Source organism: Lissotriton helveticus, chromosome 9 (genome assembly GCF_964261635.1).
Source record: "Lissotriton helveticus chromosome 9, aLisHel1.1, whole genome shotgun sequence".
Taxonomy (NCBI): Eukaryota; Metazoa; Chordata; class Amphibia; order Caudata; family Salamandridae; genus Lissotriton; species Lissotriton helveticus.
Window position 1 is genome coordinate 645,890,972 of NC_136070.1, and position 19,431 is coordinate 645,910,402.

Here is a 19,431-nt window from a genome sequence, read left to right on the forward strand (position 1 = left end):
CTTTCCTTTTACAGCTATCTCCCTGACCCATCGGGGTCATAGGTACCCTTAACGGTGGACGGTAAGTCGGGTACACTGGAAATAATCGAAAGGGACTCAATGATTATTGGTAGTGGATTGTAAGGTCATCTGATCAATGCATATGGTAAATTGAAGTATATGGGCCCGGAACCTAAGAGGTGAAATTATTGGTCGGGTGACCTGCGATCTCTATCAGTAATTTTCTGGTAGCAGAGAGGATGGTTAGGGAATAGTTAAAGGATAGGTAGGACTAGTTAGATTAGCTAAGTTGGATGCTGCTAGGTAGGAAACCTTATTTGCTGCTAACGAGAGTAGGCAATTCGGGTGATTTGATCACTCACTTGAAATGTTTGCTTTGAAAAATTATGAAATGTTTTAAAATTGTCATTCTTGTTATTATACTGTTATATGTATTAATCCAGTCGTTTGTAAAACGTTATATGTGTTGTCGGAATCCCCGGGGAATTGAATAAGCAAGTGGTGAATAGAATCCACTTGCTTCGAGGTCACTGGCTTTCAAGGAAAGTTGGTGCAGGTTAGGCAGAACTGGAAGCACTAACTAGGGTTTCTGAATGTATGATTGAATAAATGTTAGCAACGAGGTTCATTGGCAAAATTCCTATTGTGGCATAACCTAGTGAGGGTCACACCGGAAAAGTAGCAGGTTCATCGGAGCTTGGGTGAAAGCAAAGGGGCTCGCTGGTGAAACTTTAGACTTGGATATATCCCGGAAAAGTGGATGAGTCTAGGGAAGTGATATCAAACAAAAAGGAGGGAAGAGGATAAAGAGTCCATTTGTTTCCCCTTAACTAGTAACTGATAATCAAAAGAGAACGGACACTGGTATCTGCAAAAAAACCATTAGTTTTGATCGAAAACCCTCATAGACATCCTGGAGTTGTTATAGCGGTATATCTTTTCATCCGCCCCATCAGGAGTCTTGGCATCGTCATAGGGTCAACGATTAACGTGCAGTATGCCTGCCTCACCCGAGGCTACTTCTGGTGAATGCAGAAGTGTCCAGAAATGAAAAAAGGAAATCTAAAATATAATGACTCAGCCAGAGGAACTTGGCTTTTAATATAAAAAATTGACTGGTCACTACTATTAAAAACGAAATTGAGATATTGAGGTAGTTGAGTTACTAAACTACCATATCATTATTGAAAAAAGTCGACATGTTTCAGCTCGTCGAGCCCACAGAGGGTCAGTGGAGCTTTCGTCAGGACATAAACAGAAAAACATACAAACAAAAATAGATATGTATAGCACATACACCCTTTATGTGTATGGTGAAGATCACACAATGGAATTTCCAAGCTGGTGTTTTCTGAAGTTAGGTATCCAACAGGGTATCAGAGTCGCTTCTGGATTTTCTCCATGCGGCATCAATCTGTGAGCCTTGTGCTGACTCTGCAGGGGGGCAGTTTATGTCCTGACGAAAGCTCCACTGACCCTCTGTGGGCTCGACGAGCTGAAACATGTCGACTTTTTTCAATAATGATATGGTAGTTTAGTAACTCAACTACCTCAATATCTCAATTTCGTTTTTAATAGTAGTGACCAGTCAATTTTTTATATTAAAAGCCAAGTTCCTCTGGCTGAGTCATTATATTTTAGATTTCCTTTTTTCATTTCTGGACACTTCTGCATTCACCAGAAGTAGCCTCGGGTGAGGCAGGCATACTGCACGTTAATCGTTGACCCTATGACGATGCCAAGACTCCTGATGGGGCGGATGAAAAGATATACCGCTATAACAACTCCAGGATGTCTATGAGGGTTTTCGATCAAAACTAATGGTTTTTTTGCAGATACCAGTGTCCGTTCTCTTTTGATTATCAGAGTCTAGGGAAGTAGCAGGTTCTCCAATGCTTGTGTGAAGGATAGGCAGAAGGGTTCTATCCGTAGTGTGTGAAAAGTAAATGGAAGTAGTTTACTTGTAGTGAAACAAACTCTTTCCTGTCTAGACACTTGAGCACAGTGGCGAATGTGTATTTGTTGTGAAATAACCAAGCACTAGCACTTTAGAAAGTAAGAAAGTTTCCGTTACCTTGTGAAGGAGGGAGTCAGTCGCGAATCTGCTCTGACGTCACTCTGTGCCGCGCTGGGATTGGTAGACGCAGCGGGCGTGTAGTGGAGCTGGAATTGTAAAGGAGGGGTGAGTGCCGAAGCGTGAGAACTGTCTCGCGAAAAGGCCGCGCACCCATTGGTCGAAATTATTTGAATTTGTGCATTCCATTGGTTGCACGAAATAAAAGACGCATTTTGATTGGAAGTTATTTCGTAATCAAAAGTCACTTGTAGGAATCATATGTGGCATTCATATAGACCACATACTCGACCCGATCCACGGCATATGGGATTTAAAAACGATCAGTGGAAAGGTGTTAAAAACGACATTATGTACGGAAATAAGAGAAAACTGTCTCTTGTAAATAAGGTGAAGAATTACTTCAAAAAGGACAAGCCTATTAAAACCAGAGAAGGTGTTGTCATACCGCCACCCAACACTCCCGCATCTTTCATGATGTTCGATAAAGGGTACAACACAAGTGTGTGGTTGGAAAATTGGGCGGAATACACGAAGGATGACGGAGTATTGGCTTTTCCGTTAGACGGAACATTTAACAGCAGGATTCTATTCAATCTGAGAACCCGAATGAATGATTTACATCCCAGACCTAGATTAACGCAGTACGAAGCACTAGAGGAATGGGAAATCGAGGCTTTTGAAAGGGATAAGCCCCGAATGGATAAAGGGTTAACTAAGTTTTATCCAAAGTTGAAGCAGGAAGCACGAGCCAAAAAGATGAAACAGTGGAGACAGAATATGATTGTAGAAGGGCTGTTTCCAATGATGCCAGCATGTGGGCCTCCTGGGGGGGAGAAGAAAACAGAAAAATGTAAACATTGGGTGCCCATTGGGGAATCGGATGATGAATTGTTAGATGACATATTTACAAGAAGCCCACCTCCTTATAATGAAGAACGTCGACCTTCTAGTGAAGGGGAAATTTTCCGAAGACCTCTTCCCCCGGAGGAGGCCAGATCTGCCAGTGCAGGAGGGGGTTGCTTCATACCTCCCTACCCCGAAAGTCTAGGTCCTGTAGAGAAGAGGGATATTTATCCAAGGATACAAGTTAGTGGGGAGGCAAGATACTCCCGTGAAAGAGGCTTTTGCTCTCGACCTCCCTACGGAGGTGAAGCGAGACCCTCAGGTTCAGGAATGCCGTTCTTACAACCTCTATATGAGGAGGAACCAAGATCCCTAGGCACAGGAAGTTTGTTCCCAAGACCTAATTATGGCGAAGGACCAAGTGAAACACATCCCACTGCCCCGAGTTATGCTCCCACCCTGACCCCGCAGGTGTTACATGACAAAACCTTAGAGAGATTATTGGAAGAAAAGGAGCGGGAGGTTCTAGCAAAGCAGAGAGCTGAGATAATTCAGAAAATCTCCCAGTTAAATACCAGTCCTGAAGCCTTGACAATCCCAGTAACTATCGGACCGGTGGTTCCATTGTATGGGGACCGCCAAGGGAGTCCGAAAACTCCAGTCATTACTCCCGTCGTAGCACAGCCAAGACCAGAGCCCTTAATTGTAGATGAACAGACGAGTGAGTGCGAATCTGAAGTCTCACTATTGGAGCTGCCCATTAGAAATACAGGGAAAAGGATGCAGAAAAGACATACAGCCTGATTCATGTACGGGCCGTTTTGCGTGTCCCTAATAGCGATTAATAGCGACTCGCTATTGAGGAAACGCAAAACGGCATTCATGTACTTTTCGGGGAAAAAATAGCGACTCGCACGCGGGCGCTAAAGCCGTTAGCGACCTACAAAAAACGCAGAAAAATCGCTATTTCCGGCTACCTGCGATCGGGATTGCGACTCGCAATCCCGATCACACGGGATTGCGACTCGCAATCCCGATCGCACGGGATTGCGACTCGCAATCCCGTGCGATCGGGATTGCGAGTCGCATTCTCGCGGGATCTGGAAAACGGGAAGACGCATTCCGAGCACCGTGATGACATCACAACCAGGAAGCAGCCAAATCCCACCCCCAAACACCACAGTGACGCTATCATTCGAGTGTTCACGACGGAAAGCTGCAGCTAAACCTCCGTTAGCGACTCCCGAACCGGCCGAAATAGCGACCGCCATGTCCGACGAACCTCTCCCTGGCCCCAGCACCAGCGCTGGCCGCAAGCGCAAACTAAAGTTCTCCGAGCAGGAGCTGGAGAACCTTATAGAAGGGGTGGTGGCCAACCACGACCAGCTCTTTGGAGCCAACTCAAGGAGGGTCCCAGAGCAGGAGAAGCGGAGGATCTGGGTGCGGATTGCCTCCAGCGTCAACTCTGTGGGCGTTGCGGACAGGTCGTTGGAGGAGCTGAAAAAGCGCTGGTACGACCTCCGAGGGCGTGCCAAGGAGAGGGTGGCGGAGCGCCTTGGTGAGGCATCAGGCACTGGAGGTGGTGGACCGACTGTCCCACCCAACACCCCCCTGGAGGACCAGGTAGAGGACACCTTGGAGAGGGAGGCGTGTGTTGGCGTGACCCCTCTGGACTCCTCCCGCCCCACCCAAGACACCCAAGGTAAGTGGCATGCGCCTGCGACCCTGTCCCCTATGACCGTCCCTGACCAAATAGGCTCACTCATTGGCCCTTAGTCATGCCTATGTTGTGCATCAGGAAATGCCCTGAAGCATTGTGGGAGACGTAGTATGTCCACAATGTAGTAGTACCACAATGCGGCCAGAAAGGTTCCAAAGTGCGCAAATCCACAGCCATCCAGGGAATGACACCCAGCATGCATGTAACATCTGCACGTCTGACAGTCACATGCACCTAATGAGTATCCACTTACCCTCACAGGTGCGGATGATAGCAGTGACAGCGAGAGGCTGCTGATCGATGAGGAGGCCCAGGAGGAGGAATCCCTACCCGATACCCAGCCACCAGCCCCTGCCGCTGCGCAAACACCAGCAGCCAGGCCCCCCACCGTACCTGCTGCAACATCTGCAGGCCCACCGGCTGCCAAGACCAGAGCCCCCACCTTACCTGCTGCAACATCTGCAGGCCCATCGGCTGCCAAGACCAGAGCCCCCACCTTACCTGCTGCAACATCTGCAGGCCCACCGGCTGCCAAGACCAGAGCCCCCACCTTACCTGCTGCAACATCTGCAGGCCCACCGGCTGCCAAGACCAGAGCCCCCACCGTACCTGCTGCAACATCTGCAGGCCCACCGGCTGCCAGAGCCAGTCACCCCACCAATGTGCCTCCAGTGCCTGCCGCACCTGCAACACCAGCTGCTACACCACCTGCAGCTCGTCCAACCAGATCTGGGCCAGCCACATCCGCAACACAGCGGCCGCACAGCAGGAGGGGCAATGGGCATCTCCATGCCTGCATGAGCGTGGAGCGCCGCATGCTCCGAATACACCAGCGCCAGTCGCAGCAGCAAGGAGCCATCCAGCTCCAGCTGCATAAGATTGGCCGCAATGTGGCGGGAGTCGGCGAGCGGATGGACCGCATGACGGCGGCCATGGACCGCATGACGGCGGCAATGGAGGACAATACTGCAGCGCTGGTGAAGCACCGCAGTGTTGCAAGCAGGCGCCACCACCAGCTGTTGAGCCGGCTGTCCACCTATAGTCGCTCAAATTATGTGTCAGCAAATGCCACCACCCAGCTGTCGCGGCGCTCGTTGACCCAGCAGCACCAACTGGTCCAGTGCTGCGAGGACATTACCCGGGTGCTGGAGCACTTGACCACCGCCGTTACCGCACTGCATACACCTGTGCTACCGGCCATTGTGGGGGGAGACGATGCGAGTGAGGGTGCCTCCAGTGTGAGCAGCCACTCTGCCACGCAGGCCCCCCCACCTAGGCGCAGCACCAGGGCTACGCCTGGTACAGCTGCCCAGGATGAGGAAGAGCCTCACAGGCGCCTGGGAATTGTGCGCCGGAGGCGCCAATGACATTGTGTCAGGGACACAGGCGCAGGCTGAAGCTAAGCCTGCCATGAACCTTCACATGCAGTATGCAGGAATACTGCATTTTGTAAATAGTTGTTACCATGACCCTTTTTTCTTGTGAATCAAACAAATACATTTATTTTGCTGCACACATTCGCCTTGTGTAATCATTACATTTTGCATGCAATTGTGATATGTGGGGTGGGGGAAGGGGGTGGGCTAGAAATTGTTAGCTGTGATGTGGTTGCGACGTCTGTGGCCTTCAGCTGGGTTCTCCCCGCGTGCATGGTGCGCATGTGCTGGTGGCCGGTCGTCCCCCTCAGATTCACTGCCTGAGATGTCAACTGGTATCCGGCGCTTGGTTGCAATGTTATGAAGCATTGCACAGACAGCCACAATGCGGCAGCACGCTGCAGGACTGTAATACATGGCCCCACCTGTCTTGTGCAGTATACGGAACCTGCTCTTGAGCAGGCCAAATGTCCTTTCAATACAGTTCCTTGTCCGGATGTGCGCAACATTGTAGCGCCGTTGCTGAGGTGTGGCAGGGTTGAGGTAAGGGGTCAGGAGGTATTCCCGTAGGGCGTAGCCACTGTCACCTGAATGAGAGGAGCAGATGTTGATTGCCTGTGCAGCGCAGTTACTTCATAGCAATGTGACATTGTCGACAAAGTGTACTTACCAAGTAGGTGTCCTTCCCCAAACTCTCCCCTGATCAGTCATGTGTGGAGTCCGCTGTGCCTGAAGATAAAGGAGTCATGGGTACTCCCTGGGTACTGGGCCACAATGTCAGTGATGATGGTCTTGGCATTGCAGACCATCTGTATGTTGAGGGAGTGGTAGGACTTCCTGTTGCGGTACATATACTCCGTGCCAGCTGGTGGGCAGATGGCGACGTGGGTACAGTCTATGCAGCCGAGGACATGGGGAAAATGGGCAACATTATAAAATTGTAGTTTTGTCAGGTCCAATTCCTGTTGGCTCGTGGGAAATGTGATGTGCCGGTGGAGCTGGCTGAGCATGGCGTCAACAAAAGTGTGGAGGCAGCGTGACATGGTGGGCTGGGATATCCCCCCAGCAGCGGCTACTATGCCCTGGAAACTGCCGGAGGCCAGGAGGTGCAGGCTGCACAATACCTGCACATGTGTGGGCACAGAATTGTTTCGCCTTGTTGGGTGCTGCATGATGGGGTCGAGTTCTTGTATCAGCCAGGTGATCATTTCCCCATTCAGCCTGTATTTTGCATAAATCTGTTCTCTGGTTTGGCCCAGCAAGGTGACCCGCTGCCGGTAAATCCTTGCCTGCCTCATGCGTCTCCTCCGTGCTGCTCGCTGTAGCCTTCGCCGCCTCACCACCATGTACATCCCAGGCATTGTGGAACGCCTAATGCTGCTGCTGAATGTCCTTATGTGTGATTGGTCAGGCCTGGACCTGTTGGTGATTGGCTAACAGTTTTTCAAATTTTGGTTAATCATGGCTTTTATGGTTACCACCTGCTTTGAGTTGTCCTTAAATTGCGCCACGCAAACGTGCGATTTAGCGCTTTTTCGCTAATGTATTTCTTTCATGAATGCCGATTGAGACAATATTGCGTTTCGCTATTCATTTCGCAGATTCCGTGGTTGGTCGCTATTTCCGTATCGCTAATGCTCGACTTCCCGGAGTCTGCGACTATTACAGCGTAATCGCTATTCCGATCGCTATTATTTTTTAGCGATTTCGCTATTTCGTACTTGAAGGCCGATTCCGTGTTTTGCACCCGCAATTGCGTTTTCGCAGCCATTGCGGGCGCTATTTCGCTTCATGAATCAGGCTGATAATCCTTTCAACACGAGGGAGATTCAAATGGAATCGACTTCGGGTACTAAGAGTGTCACGTTGGTGACTCCTGAGAAAATCGAAAGATGGAGTCAAGAATTAGAGAAACAAACTCCGCAGACGAAACCCTTAGATCTCTACAAATTGAGAGTAGAAATAGAAGAATTAATGGCAGGAAATGTAGGATTAGACAGATTAAATACTTACTCTGAGGAAGAACTGTTGTTCATTTGCAAAAATCTTACCCGAAATGCCCGAGTACTTCATGGGAAATTGACAGACACTGCTGCTAGCATGGGAATAGATATTTCTAAATCAAAACCCTTGCAGAAACCGTACAGAGCAGATTTTTCAGACAAAGATTTAGAAAACCTGAATGTGTCAGGAAAGAAAGTACAGGTCGAAGAACTATTGACAGTGTTGCAGAAATGGGGAGATGTAGAGAGATGGAAAGCCAGATGAGCTAGGAAAAAAGATGAGGCCAGGTCTAAGCAGGTAACTCCCGAATTCGTTCTAAAGGAAGCTGACAAGCCAGAACAGTTATGCCCTATGCGCGAAGTGCCAGGGGGAAAATATGTGCATGTTCCATGGTCCAGACAGGATATTGTGTCCTTTACTAATGACTTCCCGTAATTAAGAGAGAAGCCTGTGGATTGGTACCGGCAGGTAGAAAGATTTGTAAAAGTGCAAAAATGCTTGTGGAAAAATCTGGAGGGGTTCTTCGATATTGTGGTCCCTGTAGATTTATGGACCGAGTGTAAGATAGCCATAGCTTGGCCTAGTGAGGAATACCCAAGGGATTCTAAAACAGGAGAACCCTCTAAAGAAGTGATGAGAAAATATGATCAGGTAATTCAGCATCTGAAGCTAAAAATGCCCGCAAAGGAAACTGATTGGACCAAGATAGATAGAACAACGCAGGAAAGGGACGAGACTGTGCATTCCTTTTATGAAAGGCTGTTGCAGGTGTTCAAAACATACAGTGGTATAGATAACATCGAAATGAAGGACATGACGCATTTTATTTACAGGTTTGTAAACGGTTTAAGACCTGAAATTTGTCAATGGATAAAAGATAACAAAATCTGTTGGCAGTCCAAGAAAATGGACGAGGTCCTACGGTACGCAAAGTACTGTGAGGACGAGATGGCCGAAAAGAAGAAGGCTCTGAAGGAGAAAGTTATGTGGGCACAAGTAAAGCTCGCAGAACAGCAAGAAAAGCAATTGAATAAGTTAAATAAAACTACTCAGAACCAAGGCCCTGGGGGTGGGGGAAAGCCCCGAGCAAAAATGAGCAGAGAGGAAGCCAAAAAGAAATTTCCCTGCCACCAGTGCAGAGAAATCGGGCACTGGAGAGACGAGTGTCCATATTTACAGAGTGATAATACCCAAACCCCTGATTTAATTCCACAGACGCAGAATGAAAAGCCAAGAAAGACCCAGCAGCAGGTAAAAACGATTCAAGTACCCCGAGCGCCAAAGCCAACTTTTAAGGGAAAATCACCGCAGGGTGATGACGTAGAGATCTGGGGGGGCAATGAGAACAGAAATGCAGCAACTTCGCAGTATTTACTGAATGACACTTTTTTCTGTGACGATCAGTACTGACGGGGCCTGAGAGGGGAGGACAAGGAGTGTGTACTTGGCGCCTCCTTGCCGGTAGACCAGTCAGGGCCATACATTGAAGGAAAGGTTGATGGAAATGATGTCACCTTTCTGTTGGACACTGGTGCTACCCGTTCTACTGTGAGAACAGCGGACGTTCCAAACCTACCCCTCTCGGGAGAAGCAATCCAGGTAGTAGGGGTATCTAATCAATTGATTAGTACCCCCGTTACAGAACCCATGGAGATTTCAATAGGGAACTTTAAAGAAATGCACAGATTTGTCGTCTGTTACACCAGCCCAGTGAACTTACTGGGACGTGATTTGCTGTGCAAAATGAACTGCACTATCTTTTGCACACCAAAGGGCGTCGAAATTCAAACCCCAGACGAAGATGGTATTTACAAGCTAATGTTAATCAGACCTGACTCAGAAATCAAACGAATGACTATACAGGACTTACCTGAAGAACTTCAACAGACAGTGAAATCAGAAGTATGGGACTTTACAGGAAAGGATGTAGGATTAATGGCCAATGTGGACCCAATACAAATAGCCATGAAAGAAAATGCAGTTTACCCCAACACTAAGCCTTACAAAATGAGTGCCGAAGTAAGAGCAGGAGTTGCCATTGAAATACAGAAATTGCTAGAAGCAAACATCATACAAGAAGTGATGAGTAGTCCATGTAACTCACCCATAATTGGAATCAAGAAACCTAGTGGCAAGTACAGAGTAGTGCAGGACCTGAGAAAGGTAAACAAGATTGTGATTCCTTGCTGTCCTATTGTCCCGAACCCCGCAGTGATCCTGTATCAGATTCCCTGGGATGCTGAATGGTTTACTGTGATAGACCTATGTCACGCATTCTTTTCGATCCCATTGCATCCAGACAGCAAATTTATTTTCTCCTTTGCTTTCAACAGTCACGTGTATGTTTGGAATCGTGTCCCCCAGGGGTACACAGAAAGCCCCACTATCTTTAATCAGATCTTGAAAAAATGCCTTGAAACTTTAGTCTTACCTGGAAAGTCTGTTTTGGTGCAATATATCGACGACCTCTTGGTGGCGTCCAAAAGTCATAGGGACTGTGTAATTGACACCATTGCTCTACTGAACCACCTAGGTGAGAAGGGACATAAAGTGGCCCCTGAAAAATTGCAGTTCTGTTCAAAATCAGTGAAATATCTGGGGCACCAGATAGAAAAAGGCGTCAGAAAAGTCACCTCAGAGAGAGTCAGAATAATTCAAAATATGCAGTTACCCCGTACTCAGAAAGAAATCAGAATGTTCCTTGGAGTTGTAGGTTACTGCAGGCAATGAATTGTGGGATTTGCAGTCCTAGCAAAGCCTTTGATAAAAATGACAAAGAAAGGAGCACAGGACCCTGTGGAATGGGATGATGAAAGCTTAACAGCATTCACTAAATTACGAGATTGTCTGTGTACAGCACCTGCTCTAGGGATGCCTGATTATTCCAAGGAGTTTGCTCTATTCTGTGACACTCGTGATAATTGTGCATTGTCAGTCCTAACACAGGAGCATGGCTTGACCAGACGACCCGTGGCATATTTTTCTGCCACTTTGGATCCAGTGGCTGCTGGATTACCTGGGTGTTTGAAAGCGGTAGCTGCCACTTGCACAAGCTTAGAGCAGAGTGAATCCATTGTCATGGGACATCCTGTAACTGTGTATGTTCCCCATGCAGTTGTAATTTTGCTGACCCGAACCAAGACTCAGTATCTCACCCCTAGTCGGCTGACTAAATACGAGAGGATTCTCGTGGGTGCTGCAAATGTGGCCATTACTCGGTGTAATATTTTGAACCCAGCCACTCTACTCCCTGACTCAATGATTATGGAAGATGGGGGAGAAAACGAGCATGACTGCATTAACCTGACAGAGTTCAGTACCAAACCCCGCCCAGACATTAAAGAAACACCCTTGCCTGTACATGATGAGGAATGGTTTGTGGATGGTTCATGCATGAGACACGAACTTGTAGGCCTAAGTGCTGCCTACGCTGTGGTTGCTTTAGACAAAGTTAAAGAAGCATCCTGTTTATTCGGAGTGAAGTCTGCACAAGTAGCCGAATTGATTGCCCTGATAAGAGCCTGTAAATTGGGAAAAGACCAAAGAATAACAGTGTATACTGACAGCCAGTACTGTTATGGGGTTGTGCATGACTTTGACCAATTATGGCTACAAAGAGAATTCCTGACTTCATCAGGTACTCCCATTCGAAATGGAAAAGTTATACAAGACCTTCTAGAGGCAATCCAATTACCAAAAGACTTGGCAGTGGTCAAATGCGTTGCTCATAAAAAGGGCCTTGACCCTGTGTCATTGGGAAATGATTTTGCTGATCGAGTAGCAAAACAATGCGCTATGGATCGCATGTCAATAAATATCAAACTGGGTGGGATTGGAAACAGCTGCCAACTTATGGTGTTTGAAGAAGTGCCTACCTGGGATGAAGTGAGAGAATGGCAGCATGCTGTGCCCTGGGAAGAGAAAGAGAAGTGGAAGGAACTTGGTTGTCGACCAAGATGTGAGGATGGTGTCATTGTGAGCCCGAATGGTATGCCTGTGTTACCTAGACACCTGCTTGCCCCTATGGCCAGATTGATACATGAAGGATCACACATTGGTAGGGATGCCATGGTTCTGGTATTTCAACAGACCTGGTACAACCCGAAGTTCAGGAAGGTAGCAGAATCCCTTTGCCAGAGGTGCATGACGTGTCAACAGTTCAACGCTGGCAAGAGAACAGTAGTTGAACTGGGGAAGATTGGGAAGTCAGGGGGTCCCTTTGTGAGAATACAAATTGACTTCATCACCATGCCTCGTTGCAAGGGAAAAAGATATGTCCTTGTCATTGTCTGCCTATTTTCAAAATGGGTGGAAGCTTACCCTGTCCCACAGAGTGATGCCTTAACAGTAGCCAAATTATTACTGCGAGAATTGATACCTAGGTTTGGGGTTCCAGTCACTATTGAATCAGATAGAGGCGGACATTTTCAGAATGAAGTGATGGACCAACTCTGTAAAGCATTTGGAATCACACAAAAGTTGCACTGTGCACATCGTCCAGAGGCTTCTGGAGTGGTAGAGCAAATAAATGGCACCATAAAATCAAGGTTGGCCAAAATGTGTGACTCAACTGGAATGAATTGGATTACTGCCTTGCCTCTTGTTCTGATGGGACTTAGAAGTATTCCAGATCGGAGAACAGGCCTGAGCCCCCATGAAATCTTGATGGGAAGAGTGATGAGACAAGCATGGGTACCAGGAAACAAACTGTTAAGCATTACTGATGATTTGGTACTTGAGTACTGCAGGCAACTGGGTGACCAAGTGCGTTCTATCTCTCGCCAGATTGGGGAAGACGCCGTCGCCCACCCGACAACTCCAGTTCACAAGTTGGTTCCTGGTGACTGGGTTAGAATCAAGAAGCACACTCGTTCGAGTTGCCTTGCACCGAGGTGGGGAGAAAAACGCCAAGTAATACTGGTGACCACGACAGCGGTGAAGTGTGCCGGCGTTCCCAGGTGGATCCATGCCAGCCATACTCAAAAGGTAATTCCAGACAAGGAGCCTGGAGCTGAAGGTTGTCCAGCTGAGGGGTCTGCGGATGTCGGTCCTGAAGTAGCTGATGATGAACAGCCGAGCACCAGTACAGCTGAGGGTCCTGCAGACGTTGGTCCGGAAGTAGCTGATGACGAGCAACCGAGCACCAGCCAAGATGATTGGATACCCATAATCGATCTCATTGAAGACCCAATCAGAACAAGAGAGCGAATCTACGAAGATAGAGAGTGGGATAGAGAGGTCGAGACAGGCACAGGCGAAGACCCTCAGATTATTGAGATTCACATCAAGTCTGAGGACGAAGAAGAAGGTCAGACAGGGACAGAACAGGTGATTGACACACCTCCACTAACTCCTGAAATCAAAAAGGGACAGACTAGAACTAGTGTAAAAGTTCGAGCAGAAGAAAATCAAGGGATCGAAGTGCTTGAACAGGATCAGATAGAGTTAGAAGAACGTGTTCAGGACACAGAAACAGAGACATTCAAAGGCCAAACCCAAAATTCACCTGAACCAGGCCAGCTTAGTAACCAGGCAGAAGAAATAGATACAAGACCTGGGACTAGTCAGACAGGAAGGGAAGAGAGAGAAACAGAAGTGCCACAAACAAGTGAAAACAAAAGAGCATTAGAAGAAAGCCAAATCACAGTGCCAGCCAAAAGACTTAAGAAAAAGAAAAATATCGAACCAAGATATATTAAGAGACTAAGGCTGAGAATAAAAACAGTAGAAGAGAAACTTGCTGACAGAAGAAAAAGCATACGAATAGCGGAACAAGCTGGAGAAAGCTCCAAACGAAGGAGTGATCGAATAAAGAGACTGAACGAAAAATATCAAGATCCTGAGTGGACTTACTTGATTTTGGAAAATCTTGAGGATCTTGATATTACTGACGAAAGCGACGGGGAACCGATTGCTGATTACTCTACAGAAGAAGAGGATGAACCGCCGTGAAATTGCTCAGCATAAAGATACCTGTGCAAGGCCATAAAGAGGGGTTTAAAACTTCTTCTGAGCCAAAATGTCTGATTCAAACGTGAGTGGTAGACCTAGCCGCAGTTGTTGCAAAACATGCTGCAAAGTATGTATATGTAGTATAGTTATAGTTATATTAGTTTGGATAGGCCTAACAGTTTTCATTCCTTTTATGGTAAGCAAAAGTACTAATATTGACCCTACTCAGACTACCGACACTGAAGAACTGACAACACGAAGTGTAGAAAGACGTGAAAAGGCACTTAGACAAACAAAACGAGACTTGGAAGCATCAGATGAGGAAGGACTACATTATCATGGAATTAAGAACCAGACTCACTTAAATGTTTTCGCAAACCTGTTAGTACATTATGTAGAAACTATGGAGATAGAAGATTGCTATGTATGCATGAAGCTACCGACTTCTGTAGCTGAAGGCATGACTTATCACCACCTACCTTTGACTTACGGAATTTCCTGTAGTATTTTAGCAAGCTTATTTTACAAAAGAGGACCATTACAGTACTATTACTCTAACTCAGACGTGATATTTTCTGAACTTCCTATACGTGGAAATCTGAATCCTGTACATACTAAAAGTGACGTTACACGTTATATGGGAGAATACTTTCTGACTATAGGTACCATAGACCTAAATGACGCACACAGGGACAACTTGACCTGTTCATTACATGAACAAGAGAAAATATTTTTGAACATGGCAGAGAAAAGAAGGGAGAGTTTCCAAAGAAAGGCAAATGACAAAAGACAGAAAACCCCAAAATGGGCTGAGGACATGGAAAGCACCTCAAATGGCGGGGCAGGGCCTGCTTTGTTGCTGGATTTCGAAAGGAAAGGGAAACTCTGTCTTCATCGCGAGAAGACTAGTTATTATAATAACATTTTCATTGGTTCCAGTCAATGTGAGCACAATTACAAGGTAATTGGAGGTTGGGGTTTCAAAAATGGGTCAGAACCTGTGTTTCCCGGAATTTATTATATATGTGGAAACAAGGCTTATTTCAAATTGCCGGATCACTGGTATGGAAGCTGCTACTTTGGCATTGTTTTCCTGAAAATATACCATGTGAATGAAATTGCTGGAAGCAATGAAAACACTAATGGCTTAGTGCGTAGCAAAAGAGAAAGCGTAGGAGAAATAATGGGTAGTATTTTTAGTGCACTGATACCTGGAGTGGGAGTGGTTCTGAACACTCACAGAATTTGCAAATTATCCACAATAGTGGATGTGTTGTCTACTGACACGGCTCATGGATTTCTGCTGGTCAATACCGAAATGGTTGCGATCAGATCAATGGTTTTGCAGAACAGACTTGCGCTTGACACTTTATTAGCAAAAGAGGGCGGAGTCTGCCGGATGTTGAAGGCGCAACATTGTTGCACTTACATTCCGGACAAAAGTGTGCAGCTCAAAAGATATGTGAAAAACATTACTAATTTGGAAAAGGAACTCAAATCACTCGAGGTTGACAGTGCCTGGAAGAGACTGGTTGATGGTCTCTCCAATGTAGGTCATTGGTTTGCTAGCTTAGGTAAAAGCTTATTGTTTAAGGTACTGATGCCAATTGGAGTGATAGGTTTTATCCTATTTCTCATATTCGTCTGTTGCAAATGTCGCAAACACACCAAGAAGTATCAAGTGAATGCAAGGGGAGTGAAACGGAGTGCGGATGAACTTGAATTAGAAGACATGAATAATCAGATTTACAAAAGGATGAAAACTTCTCACCCTACCAAAAATGAGAAAGAGAAACTGAATCGCCTGTTGGAGGAGATAGAATTGTACAAAGTGTGAAAGAAAGTTGGCATCTGGTTCCGTTATTTTGTGATGATAGTAAATATCATCAAAGAGGGGATTGATAGAGCAAGATTTCGCATCGTGACTTGCTCGAGTCATGAACCTCGAAATCTGTTATAATCCTGTAATCCCAATTGTACGTTTTACTAATTTTATGTATTTTTGAATGTGCGTGTGTATCCTAGTGATGCTTGCCTATGTGTTCTACTAATACGATTAACCCTCGTCCCTAAAAATGGCCGCTGCTTTAGAATCTGCTTCTGCGCATGCGTTAGTCACACTCACGTGACTTTACGTAATTGGAGTTCTGGAGGGAAAGGGTGCGCATGTGTAATAGCCATAAGATGGCAGCTTAATGTAATAACGTGGTGAAGCTCGTGCAGTTGCTCTCGTGTATTGTGTGTTGCTCTAACCTAAAACTGCATAGCATATTTTTATAATGATCAACCTGAAGTACGAAATCATGACATGTAATACATTCATTTATTTCAATGTTTTAATTTGTTTTCGCTTACTTTTCATGTATCGCGGGAAATGGGGGTCGGAATGTACTGAGAGCCATCTTGAAGGTCCCTTCCGCGCATGCGCGCGCCGCCAAGGAAGAAATAACCTTGGACAGTGGAACTCAGCCAGCTGGCAGCCACAGTCAAGATGCTCATGTGAAAGCCACCTCTGATCCAGCAAGATGGAGTTAACTGTTCTGAAACTGTTACAATGACATTATTCTATTGTATTCTGTGTATTCTCTCATGGGAACCCCAATCTTGCTAGGCGGTACCCAAAAATGTAAATTAGGCCTTAGAAAAGTCTGTTCTGATTGGTGTGTTAACCCATCCTACCTTAGGACCAATTGAAATTGGGGATTCTGACACTTTGCAACATTGGGGGGTGGTACACTGTCCCGAAAACAGTATAACAGGTTCACCTAGGGAATTTGTCCGACTTGTCCGAATAGCTGACCTGTCACTGACCCAACGCACTCAATAGGTGACTGAATACAGAGCGCTGCGGAGCACTCTGTCCGAATTTGACCATAGACTCTAAGGTTTTACTAAACCTTAAGTGCTGGCGGAGCACTTTGCTGGGGAGTTCGCTAACCCAATCGGGGTTCTGACTGATAGCTGCAGAGAGGGTGGAGCGCAGGCGTTGCTTCCAAACTGCGGGTGCTGGTCGTGTCCTGGTGGTCCTGTCCTGATCCTAATCTGGTGGTCCTGTCCTGTCCTGGGGTGTCCAGTCTGCACCTGCTGTCCTGTTGATGTCTGTCCTTCCTGGGGGTATTTCCTGCCCTTAACTGACCAGTGACCAGGGTTGGTTTTCACACCAGTCTAGGTAAATATCTTGCCGAAAACTCTAAAACTGCACCTTTCTATTTTTCTGTCTTTGCTTCAATAAAGACATACCTTTGCATATGATAATTTTCCATGCTTTCCGCAACCATTGTATATCCTAAAGTCATTTTGCATTTAATTTCATAGCGTGTTCCTATGTTACCCTACCTTTTAGAAATCATTTTCTCCATTGCAGTTTGCAATTTTCTGATGTGGTCTATAATTTTCTCATATAAAACTAACTGAAGTAAATTTCTAGAGTTATAGAGTATTCCACTTTTCGCTCTTATTATAGTTGTTTAGGATTCCTAATTTCCCATTCATATTCATGAAATATGTTTCCTGCAGTATAAATGTATACTTGCATAAACTTGCCCCTTTAAAGATGTCTATTCTTAAATTCCATTTATAACGTATTCCCTGTTGCACTATCATTTTAGAAAACCTAAATGTTTACCCTTACTTTATTCCTTTATGGTTATGTGATTTTCATCATATTGATTATTGACTGCCTTTTTACTGTAAACTTAATGATTTCCGAAATTGATTACTAAGATAAATTCTTAAAACTTCCCAGTTGTCCGTGGTTATTTGATGAATATCAAAGTTATTAAAATTGGGTTTGTATTTTACTGCCTTTCCTTTTACAGCTAGCTCCCTGACCCATCGGGGTCATAGGTACCCGTAACGGTGGACGGTAAGTCGGGTACACTGGAAATAATCGAAAGGGACTCAATGATTATTGGTAGTGGATTGTAAGGTCATCTGATCAATGCATATGGTAAATTGAAGTATATGGGCCCGGAACCTAAGAGGTGAAATTATTGGTCGGGTGACCTGCGATCTCTATCATTCGGACCGGCGCGTAAGGCAGCATCGACTGCAGACTCACTCTGACTCTCGAGCAGGATGGCCCGGGCCGTGCAGCCTGAGAGGCATCATCACAGGCTGCGCAGCGGGGAGCCTGCCAGACACTGAATCATGCTGTGTGGCTGTGACACCAGGCGGCTCACACCGCCGCGGCCGCCGGACCCGACTGTGTGAGAAAGTCAGTCTTCTAGACTCTGAGACTGTATGACAGAAGTATATTCAAGTAAGCACTAGTTTTGCCAGGCAGGCGCTGCTGCTACCCTGTACCAGAAATCCTGTCTCTCTTTTATAGCATGGGTCTTCAAGGTGGTGTCCTCAGAGAACGTGCAGGTGCCGCTTTCCTCTTTCCTTTACCCACTCTTGGAAAACAATCAATTCTATTGGTAATATTTGGAAGGCAAGTAACGGTTTGGCGGCATGTCGTGAGTCGGGTGGAAGGGACCTTCTGAGCTTTGACCGTGCTGCATTTTCTGAACAGGTTTGTGAGCATTGTCACAATTCCCCACTAATATTAAATGGTTTCTCACTTCTACTTAAGCTTTGCTGGTAACCTTCTTGTTTTGTCTATAGAAGTCCAGGACTTTCATGCTTCCTTACTCGTCCATCCATTTATCCTCTGGTCTAGAGCCAGGAATTGGTGGTTATCCTATTAGTGTGCTGGCTATCCATTCTTTGTAATCATTTTATCCAAAACCTGCATGGCCACTGTTACCACTATGTCACTTCCTGGTCCTCAACTTCCTATTTAAGGAGCTTGCTATGCCATGAATTGCAAACACATCGGTCACTTTATTCTGCGTATTCATAACATATGATGCAATTGTTTTTGGTCCCTGCTTTTCTGCTTGTTTTGCTCCTTCTAGATCTATTCTGAAATCACCCAGGACCCGAGTCTTTCCCTCTCCCATTATATTCATGATGGATTGAAAATGTTAGATCTGTTTTCTTTTATTCAGAATCAGTTCCTGAAAGTTTTTATGCCTTTGGCTTTTCCCTTTTGATCTGAAAAAACAAAGGCATAGAAAGAATAACACTTGAGCTATAAAGGGACTTAGATTACAGGTATCCAGTGGCAAAATACTATACGGCTTAAGATGCAGCCAGTACCAGTGAACAGATTTGCATCAAACTTGGAATGAAAGTAGAACCTAACTCAGAAAGTGTTTATGTGTTCGTTTGGTGTAATTCAGGTCAGTAGTTTCAGATATTATTATAAAAAAGCAGTCTTAGAACAGTTAACACTTTTATATATTGCTGTCATTTTAATTTGAGACTTATCACTCATGATTACGGTCAGATTGTGATTTTTTTAAGAAATGTGATTGGCTAGCTAAGAGCTCGGAAAACGTCTTCGCTGCCATCTCAAAACTCTCTAGTCGGTCATGACTTGAGAGTTTCTTGCTGTGGAAATAATGTTGAAC